Source organism: Castanea sativa, chromosome 5, assembly GCF_040712315.1.
Source record: "Castanea sativa cultivar Marrone di Chiusa Pesio chromosome 5, ASM4071231v1".
NCBI lineage: Eukaryota > Viridiplantae > Streptophyta > Magnoliopsida > Fagales > Fagaceae > Castanea > Castanea sativa.
Window position 1 is genome coordinate 40,141,965 of NC_134017.1, and position 11,087 is coordinate 40,153,051.

At 31.4% G+C, this 11,087-nt stretch overlaps 1 long non-coding RNA gene across 1 annotated transcript; it reads right to left on the bottom strand.

Annotated features, from left to right (window-relative positions):
• Window positions 1-4,007: 4,007 nt before the first annotated feature.
• Window positions 4,008-4,712, bottom strand: LOC142633907 (uncharacterized). The gene is made up of 2 exons (XR_012843988.1): window positions 4,501-4,712; window positions 4,008-4,353 (listed from the first exon to the last, which is right to left on the bottom strand). It is a non-coding gene; the product is annotated as an uncharacterized LOC142633907 (long non-coding RNA).
• Window positions 4,713-11,087: the final 6,375 nt, after the last annotated feature.

Here is an 11,087-nt window from a genome sequence, read left to right on the forward strand (position 1 = left end):
AGATAATCTGAGGGCTGATGAGTAGGAAATTCGGTCATGGAAATGTATTGCAAGCTTTGTGGATTGGAATTGAATTTGGATTATAGCATTTATTAATGAGCTTTGAACCTGGCTGGCACAGGTCAATTCACATACCAAACAACGACTTCGTAGACCCACGTCCACCCTCTCCTGTTCTTTGACTTATTCGTCGACTCTCAATACTTCACTCCTATAGTCCTATGTGTCATTATTTATTTGTACCATTAAATTGCTAGGACAAGAGACGTGGTTATTTCAAATGCTAGATATTTTATTTTTGTTACCGACTCATATTTACGCGTGAGAATAGTCGATTGCAGTAATGTTATTGGTTAATTCTTTTTTTTTTTAATCGTACTGAAGATACCATTAGATAAAACAATGAAAAAAAGAAGAAGTGGATATTGAACTTTATTATTTAAGTGATGCTATTGATTAATGGGTATATATATATATATGGTTTATTATACTAAAGATAGCATTAGATAAAAAAATTAAATAAAAAAAATATTACATTTTATTATTTAAAATATATAAAGGGACATTATTATATATTTTATTGTTTGACAAACTTAAAAAAATCTATTCACCAACTTAAACATTTCAAGTTCGATGGAGCATCTCTTGCATGAAGGCTACATTTGGCAATATGTAAAATATTTTCTAAGTGTAAAATATTTTCAGGTGAAAATATTTTTAGGAAAGGAAAATATTTTCAAGTGTTTGACCAGATTATGAAAATTGTTTTGGAAAATGTTTTCAAGTGTTTTGTTACATTCTAAAAATTCTATTTTCATACTACTGCTCACATTTTTTCAGCCATTTTCTAAACTTCCAAACAAATTTTACAATAGAAAATTTCAATAAATAAACTTAAAGAAACAAAAATCAAAACAAAACCATTCGTTAAACTCAAAAATTCGGACTAAAGGGCGACGGTGGCTCGATCTCGGTGATGCAATCTGGGGTGCGATCTCAGCAGCGCGATCTCACCAACACGATCTCACTGCACGATCTCAGTCTCGCGGCGCGATCTCGACGACGCGATCTTGACAATGCATCTGGGGTTGGGGCGGTGGTCCAATGGCTTGTTTGTGCTTCTAGCTCACTCTCTCTACTCACTCTTCTTGCTCTTTCTCTCTCTCTTTTCAAGTGTCTAAGTCCGGAAATCATTTGAAGGTAAAAGAGATGTGTAAATGATTTTCAGGGTCAAAGGACTTATTTTACGGTCAAAGTTTAAGATTTTCCGTTTGACTTTATTTTACATGTGCACCCAAACACGCTGTTGGGTATAAAATATTTTTCAAATTTCATTTACACCCGAAACAAATAGTCGAAATCACAAATTCTTCAAATTCTTCATAATTATAAGGTTTAAGGTTCATCACAATTCTAATATCTCATTCCGCTTTTTTGGCAAATTTGAAAGTTTGGACTTTGATACATGGCAATTCCAGTAGCAAGTAGTCAAAGGGTTGTTTGGCATTTTAGAAGTTTATGCTTCCTATGTTCATCATTAAACACTTCCAAAAGCTTACCTATGCCTTTAGGATTTGATTCAAAAAGTAAAAATGACTCCATGAAATATATGTAGCAATCAAATCACCACATAAAAGAGATTCTTCAATCAATTTTTTGCTTTCGATGATTTCTTGATTCAAGAAGTATTTGTATGTTCCCTTTATGAGTAGTGCATGTTGATTTTTTGCTTCATAATATGAAAATATCAAATTTTTTGTATTGTCATCTAGTAGGACTAGGTGACTAAAATACGGAGCCTCATACCCAAATTAAAAATAAAAATAAAATGGACACTCGGCTCATGATTAAACTATAATTAGAAACTAATTTGAATAATATTCTTTCAACTAATATTTATATTAGTTTCATCAATAAGATTCATTGAGAAAAAAAAAAGAAAAAAAGAAAGGCAATTAGCATTGTGTTTGCAGGAGAGAGAGAGAGAGAGAGAGAGAGAGAGAGAGAGAGAGAGAGAGAGAGCGTTGGCATTAGCCCAAACCACAAGGGAGATTAGTGAAATTTACCCTTAAAAAAAGAAAAAGAAAAATGGTATACATCTTATTTAATTTATTGAATCCTGCATTTTCTCAAGGAATAATAGTCTCTAAAGTCATAGACTACTCATAGGTGTATAAGCTAGATGTCGAGGAATAGTAGTCTTTAAATTTATAGACTCATAGATGCATAAGTTAGATAAAAGATAGTTGATCAAGCTAACAATAAATAATAATTACATACGTACCTAAATGTCTAATACTGTGCTAAAGTTATTGTAAGCTCATAAAACATTATATAATTTGTAAAAAGTAATTGGTATGAGCTTTGCTTTCTTCTATTCTATCATCTAGTAAGCTAAAATAACATGCCGTTTAGATATGTCAGTGTATAAGTTAGATGTCGAGGAATAGTAGTCTTTAAATTTATAGACTCATAGATGCATTAGATAAAAGATAGTTTGTCAAGCTAACAATAAATAATAATTACATACGTACCTAAATGTCTAATAGTGTGCTAAAGTTATTGTAAGCGAATAAAACATTATATAATTTGTAAAAAGTAATTGGTATGAGCTTTGCTTTCTTCTATTCTATCATCTAGTAAGCTAAAATAACATGCCCTTTAGATATGTCATGTAGATATAAAAGAGAAATGCCAAGGAGGTGGGAAATTGGAATTTGTGTAGTTAAGAATATTTAACTGAATGAGATAGTCATTCAGTTTTTTTTGTTAGTATTGTAATAGTCACTTGGCAAAAAAAAGGAAAAAAAAAATACTCTTAGAGTAAAATTATATGATTAGATATATGATTGTGTTTTTTTATGATTCATTTATATTGAACTCCTCATCTTTTGTGTTGAATCATGAATGACTCACTTGGATTGAAAATTTAAAAACTTAAATGAAGCACGTGGTGCGAAATTAGACTCTAATTGAAATCACATTTGGATTCTAATTGTAATGATTTTGCAAGATGGAATTTAAGATAAAATTGAACAAATTGAGAATGAACCTTAAAAGAGCAAAATGTTTAGCTGATTTATTTTTTAAGATGTCTATGAATGTTTTGCTAGTGTAACTTTCCTTTCATAGAATTTGTAAGAAGATTTAAATAATTTTTTGTTTCTTCTTCTTTTTTAATTGCAAATTAGGATTACTATTTCAAAAATTTTAATGACTAAATAGAAAATATCAATTAAACAAAAATTTAAACATTAGGTTTCCATTTCCTAATATATCCTCCATGATCTTCCATGCAACTTTACTCCCTTCTCTTGAACAATGTACCTCATCCCTTGTGCCAGCTTCAAAATTCTGAACTTCAAACTTAAATATTACGTATGTGCCACCAAAACACAATTAAGTAATACTAAAATATTACGTATGAACTATTGGCACAATGACTTACGACAAAAAATATATGCCACCAAAACACAACCAATTAATACTTTTTGTGGGCATTACAGTTTGCTTATGATGAGAACTTTGAGAGAATCACCAAGGGAGCTCTTGATGGTCCTTAGTCTGCATCACCCTATTTAACAATATTGCATAACTTAGAGATCTTTTGTTTGCTGTAATTTCAATTAGCTCAAAAGAAAAGCAAATGAGTTAGCTCATGCATTGACAACCTTTTTTCCTTAAACCATGTGGTGATGTAACACGTAGTTCTTTAGCTATAGTCAACATTTGTAGAAAGTGTTAGAGAAAATGAGGAATACAAAATTAGAATGTGAAATAAAAACATTTTCATCAAATTTTATAAAGGTGCTATTTATCTCACATACAGACTCACTTACAAATTTTTGGAGTTGCATATAACAACATGTGTAAAAGAAAGTGAGTTGAACCACAATAGTTCCACCAGAGAAAGGGTAGCAAAAATAGAAATAGAGACAAACTTTGATCAAATTATAAATTGATACAATATCCAAGTTACAGTTGCAGTCATGCATATATTGAAAGGGTAATTAAGCCCATACAATTAATTGGTTCTTAAGTAAATAAAACTTTAGAGACATTTGGCACTGCAATCAAACTTAAGTAAAAAATGTTCAAAAGTAGCACTACTATAAGCCAAAATAGAGTAATATGAAATTAAATTGGCAGCCATGAAGCTACTAAGAAAGAGGGTGTTTGCCATAAAGGGGATTAATTAATAGGTTTAAGAATTCACAAGGTTGACATTGGATATTCCTCCCATGAGCTAACTATTGTTTTTAGCAAAATCTACAAAAGGTAGAGGAGGAGGCCTACTATTCAAAGGATGTCGCACCAAATGGGTTGAAAGCCATCTTTATGCAAGATTGATATCTGCAAGAAAAGTCAATCATCAAGCAAGGACTAGAGGATAACAAAAAATGTTAATATTGACTCAATGTAGGTGCACACACACAAACCCATCACTATATCAATTAAGGGAATCAAAACTAAATGAAAAAATTACACAGGAAGATGAACCTTGGTGAGGATGTTTATCCAAAAGATCCATCCACGCTTTTGAATCTTCAATCTCTATTGGTGATTGAAATTTTCGTAGCTTAAAAATTAAATAAAAATAACCCTCAAAGTTGTAGTTTTATGATGGGTCATTTTGTAACATGATGGGCTTCTGAGTGAAGAAAAAACCTTCAAAGTTGTATGGCTGGTAAAAAGTATTCTCTCCAATCTCTTTTTTTAGATTACGTAACAAGGGTAATGTATGTAAGAGAGATAGAGAGATGGGTCTGTGCGTGTTTTTATACATGCTTCACAGTTGTATTATCACAAAGCAGGTCCAATGGATTTAGATTGGTACTACCGATTCCCAAAGCATAAGTGTTTAATGTGTTATTAATTTTGTCCCATTGGCTTCTACACTTGACAGAAAAATTAAAATAAATAGATTGTACACGTGTATAGTCAAATTGGACTCCAGTTTCAGATTCTAATGGAACAATTCAAAGGATAATTATGGTGTGATCCCTATATAAATCTAAACACATGACACAAAATTAAAACTCTAATTTGAAATTCTAATTTGAGTTTCTCTCTACTTCACCTATTATTATTATTATTATTATTATATATATATAGATTATTATTATAGGAAAAAGTTAACAAATACTTAAAAATATTTGTTAGTTTTTTAGAAAAATTTTTATGAAAAATTTTAAAAAGTAATTAATGTTTTAACAATTTTTTTTATATAAAATTAATATTAAGACTTTTCTAAAACAATTTATCAACAATTGTCTAAAGAGTAGCCAATAACAATGCCCTGTTATTATTTATAATTTAACAACTAGATGTTTGTTCAAAATACTTAGAAGTATCAATTGAGTGTCCGTTTGGAAACAACATATTTAGCTGAAACTAAAAACTTTTTAGTTGAAACTAAATAGTACAGTAGAACCCATAAATAGTATTAAAAAGTGCAGTAGGACCCATGAATAGTAGCAAAAATAAGCTAAATTTACGAATAAACTGAAATTTTCTGCTTGTCCCAAATAGACACTAGATTGAAAATTTTATCATGTCTTGTTAACTGACGTTGAATGAATTCTTTATGAAAGATATTAATGAAGGTTCCCATTAATGGGTATTGTGGGAGGTCCGAGGACTGAAGCTAATTAGAACATGAAAACATCTCATACAATACTACCCGTATAAGGGTATCCACCTCGAAGACTTCACCGACCCAAGGATGCAAGGGAATACAAAATAGTGTTTCATGAGAACTCAAGGAGAAGAGGAAGGACCATAAGGGGGGTAAGGACGGTGGGAGGAAGCTTCTTGGAAAAGCATACCTTCCCTTTCCACATTGAATACCCTGCAACAACCTTATCAGTTATATTGATGAGGAAATGACACCTAAAGAGTGACTTCACAACTAGCAGCTATTTTTACCATCTTTAGTAGAACTTTAATGAGACAAGTATCATAAGAAAAGCCCTAAGGCATACAAATGGAAGGCTGGGATGCAAGGAGGAAGGATATATAAGGAAAGGGAACCTCCAGATTAAAAGGTTGAACATTTTCCTTCTGGGATAAGAGAGAAAGAAAAGGTGATAGTGTAGAAGATAGGGCAAAACCAAGAACAATTATGCATAAGTAATCAATTCTCTGACAAACCCGAGGAGAACATCATTTGTAACAACTACTTAAGAGAAGATTCTATAACACTTTGAATTCTTCAGCCACACACTAAAACTTGATCTTGAACTACTAGTGAACTGTTTTCCCACTCTCTTTAGAAATTCTATTGTTTGGGCTTGGTTTGAAGGCTAAGGCATCACTATTTTTAGTGGGCTTGGACTGTCACTTTCTAAGTAGTTACAGGTATTCTTAGGGGATTTGTTAAAAAAGGAAAGTTTTGATATCACTTTTATGGAAAAATATAAAAATTTATCAAAAAGATTAATGGACAAAATTTAACTACAAAATTGATTGTAGCCTTAGACTACAACCTTACTCAATATATTTTTATTAGAGGTGAATTTTGACAAATCCACCATTGAATTATATCTTCTTCTTATATCCTTCATGCTTGTAAAATTTCTAGAAAATTAAAAATCAATAGCTATGTCATCAAATTTTTTTAAAAAATTGCAAGTTTTTTATAGTTTAAAATTATGCATAAAATATAAGCTAAGAGATCATATAGTAAATAATATCCGATTGACACAAAATTTGACATGTGTATTAAGAGCGTAGAGAATATACAATTTAATGGTTATATTTTCAAAATATGTAGTAATATTTATTTTATTGAGTAAATTTGTAACCTTAGGTTACAACCAATTTTGTAGTTAAACTTTGTCCAAGACGAATTTTTTTTTCTTTTTCCATAAAATTTTTTTTTATAAATATTTCTCAAACTAATGCCCTTAGAACATTGGTTAATTTTTTCTATCCATTGTATTTAAAAGTATCGAGCAAATGATAAACAAATACCTCTTTAACTAAAAATTTCTTGACACCTTAAAAAATAACAAATTTTAGTTATAGAGTTTGTTGTAGTTTAAGACTACAATTTTACTCAATATCTTTTTATTAGAGGTTAATTTTGACAAATTCACCATTGGATTACATTTTCTTCGTATCTCCTCCATGCTTGGAAATTTTCTAGAAAATTAAAGATCAATAGCTATATCATCAACAAATAATTTAAATTGCAAGTTTTCGTAATTTAAAATTATATATAAAATATAATTTTATAGATTATATATTGAATAATATCTTATTGGCATAAAATTTGATATGTGTATTAAGAGCGTAATGAATTTGCAATTTAATATTATATTTTAAAAATGTGTAGTAATGTTAATGGTATTAAATAAAGTTATAGTTTTAGGTTACAACCAATTTTATAACTAAACTTTGTCCCTTAAAAAATGTCGGACAATTGTAAAAAAAAAAAAAAAAGTAATCAATATGAAAATTACTACATACTGGAAATATTAACTAACCCTTTTACAATATTGAAAATTTTGTAGTATCTTTAACATTATCAATTGAAATGTCTAACTAACAGTAATTGGAATAAAACGGATACTATAAATTAAAATTTTATTATATTTATAAAATATAAATAAAACAAATAAAAAATGGTTTATTTGTTGCAGAGTAAATTTTTATTTCCTCTTCAACTATCAAATTATTAAAAAAATATTCTTAAAAAAAACATGAAATGTTAGGATTTAATGCCCTTCTTTTCTTTCTTTTTTTCTTTTTTTTTTTTTTTGGTCTTTTTTCGATAAGAGGTTAATGCGCTTCTAAGTTCTAACTGTGGATTAAAAGTAAAAATTAAAAATTAAAAAATTAAATTAAATTAAAAAAAAATTAAAAAAGAAGAAGAAGAAGAAAAAGGCATCTCCCCTACGCATTATTTTGGCATTTTTTTCCAGGTGGGACCTAATAAAGTGTCATCAGCCATGTGCATCCATTCCCGTACGCAACATCTTCGTCCTCGAAGAGAAGCTTCTCTTATACGATATATGCATCTTTTATATATCCATCTCTGCGCAGATACTAGTTGTAGGCATAGCCTATTATCCATGCTGCCGGGAAATGAGATATGAGAATCCAAAGTGAGACCCACTGTCTCTCATTCAATTATTTATACATTTTTTCTTTTCTAGTGTAGCGTGTATCAAGTATCAACAACCTTATTGTCAACAATCTTCTTTTCTTCCTTTCCTTTCTACTGTTTTCTATAATTTAAAACTTGTGAGTAGACATCCTGTCAAAAGAAAAGAAAAATTAAAGTTGAATGTATAATCGCTTTTACATTAGCAGGTTTAAGCTTTTTTGTTTTTGTTTGAGAAGGATTAGCAGGTTTAAGTTGGTTTGATTGATTGATAAACTTTAACTAACGTGGGTTTGAACTTTGTTCACATCACATAAAAACTAATTAACGTATTCACATTAAACAGTCATCATGCTGTGGGCACTTTATATTTATATCCGATTATTTTTTTTAATTAAAAAAAGAAAAAAGAAGAAGAAGAAGAATTTTACATGAGTTTATCAAGACTTATAATAAAGTAACTTTAATTAACATCTCACTAAATACTCACAATTAATCTGAATAAATTATAAACAAATACATTTAACTTATTTAAGTATTTTGAACAAAATTATCAAGAGGCAAACCTATAAAATTTTGCTTAAGCTTAAATTTCTATTTTTAATAATATAATAAAGGAAAAGAGATGGAGTTTTGTTTGTTTTGACCTTAATATTTTTTTTGGATGAGTCATTTAAATTTTTTTTAAAATTTTTTTATTTTTTTCCATATTTTTTTATTTTTTTTATTTGGCTTGCCTTGAAATGAGGTTATTTTCCAAAAAAAATTTAATAGAAGACAATCTATACAAAATAAGTCATACTTTTTCTGTTGATTAAAATAATTTTTATTTGACTCATTTTTCAGATGCTACCAAATATTAAAATACATGAAAATTTATTTTCACAAAATAAATTTCATCCAAATAAATGGAGTGCTAATAACCGCCCCTTGTCCTTTTGTTTTTAAGAGGAAAATGCGCATTTGGACATCAATTCAGAGTAATTTTCACCTTTTTCAGTGTTAAAAGTTAAAACACTATTGCAAATGATGCTCTTAACAACTACTTTTGAGTGTGGTATTTGAAATTTTATTGATATGATGCTAATCACTATTTAAAGTCACGTCTTTCTTTTTCTTTTTTTTCTTTTTATCTTTTTTTTTTCCAGAAAGATTTTCAAATATTCCTGGCTAGTGGCGAAGACTAGAGGGAATGGAATGGGTCCATAGTCCATGAGGAGGCCATGGCTCCTTAGTTTTGCACTACCTCCATCTATCATATTTTCTTAAATTGAAAAAAAAAAAAAAACCCTAAAATTGTATTTTATTTTTGTCACCCTCTTAAATATATTAATAAGCAATATTTTGCAGGGGTAATACACTCTCTATTCCTTGAGGTTTGAAAAGAATTAATACTCCTATCTTCTGTTTATATTAATATTAAAATATTCTAAATTTGCTAAGGATTTTATATGTAGTTGAATTGACACCTCTACATGAATAAAGTGCTTAGGGGTTTAGGGGAGAAAGAATCAGAGTTGCAAAATTAACAGCATATTATAATTGTAAGTGCACAAATGCACCTGTCCTCAAGAACAGTTATGGGCCTAGGCCCAATGAGCCTTAAACAATATGAATTTGTAGAGGGTGGGCTTCAAACCCAGGTTAGAAGTGTGTGGGGATTAAATGACAAATTAAAGATTACAAATACTTAGAGACAACGAGGGATATTGTAAATCGGCCTCCTCGGACGTAAGCCAAGGGCTGTTTTTATATTATATCTTTCTCCTTGTCTGTTTTCTTTTTTAGATTACAAAAAGTCCCTCCCATTTCTATTCCAGGTTCCTCCTTAAATACTCCTCTTTTGAACACTTTGTACACGTGTTGCCCCACCTCCCCCTTAGCCTAGATATTTCCCTTCTCAGTGCCTTTGAATAGTAACCAGAAGTTTCTCTTCTACTATTCAGGTGTCACTTCCCCATAAATGCGGCCAGGGTGGTAGGTGCAGGGTCTTTAATGTGGAGGTAGCAGCCTTTATCTTTGAAATTTCTTCAACACCGGTGCTTCTTGGGCGTTCTAGGGCTCCCCCCTTTTAACCATTGGCCTTAACCATGTCATCCCCTAATCTTTACTATGAAATCCCGAGTTCTTCGGTGTTCATCCGAGGGTAAGGTCACCCTCGGCTGGATCCTCGGATCCTCGGCGTATGGGCCGACCCATAGTACTAACAAATTCTAAACCCAGGATCAGGTCGGCCTTCTTTAACACGGCCCAAAAGGCCCACGTTCCCATCAGGATCTTTTTGCCCCACACAATAGCCCCTCAAAACTCTAATTTTCAACGTCCGAGGAGAAAAATAGGATTTTGATCCGACGAGAACCTACTCTACTCACTTTGCGAGTAATGGCACGTGTGGAAATCGTTTCGCGCCCCAGAAGATGCCATTTGGCGGTTTTATTTTGAACAACGCGCGTATTTATTACTGCCAGTTACACTTTGTCCCTCACGTTCAACGGTGAGATGGACATCCAACGGCCCTCATTACTCCACGAAATTTTAGGCGGGACAAATATAATTTTGAGGCCGCCTTTTCGCACGTCGTGACGCTTCAGGAACCTGCGCTTTCATTTAATTCCTCAGGGGGTAATCCCATCAAGACATCAGCCATCATACCTTACTTGCAGAAAACCGTGGAAATTTGCACACCTTCAACCTTGTAAGTTCTTGCTCCTATTCTTAACCTTTTCTCCTCGATATTTGTCCTCGGCTATCACTACAAACACTCTCCCTTTTAGAGTTTAGTCTATCGTTCCTCTGTAATGGGAAAATTCAAGTGTCTAGTTGATACCGCCGCTGGGATGGAAGGCTTTAGGGCCAAATACCGTATTCCCAGCGACGTAGGGTTAGAATATTGCCCGGCAGAAGCCGTGGCCGGTTCTAGGAAGGAGGGAGAGGTTATCATTCCTATGATAGCCTTTATAGAGGGTGGGATGACCCT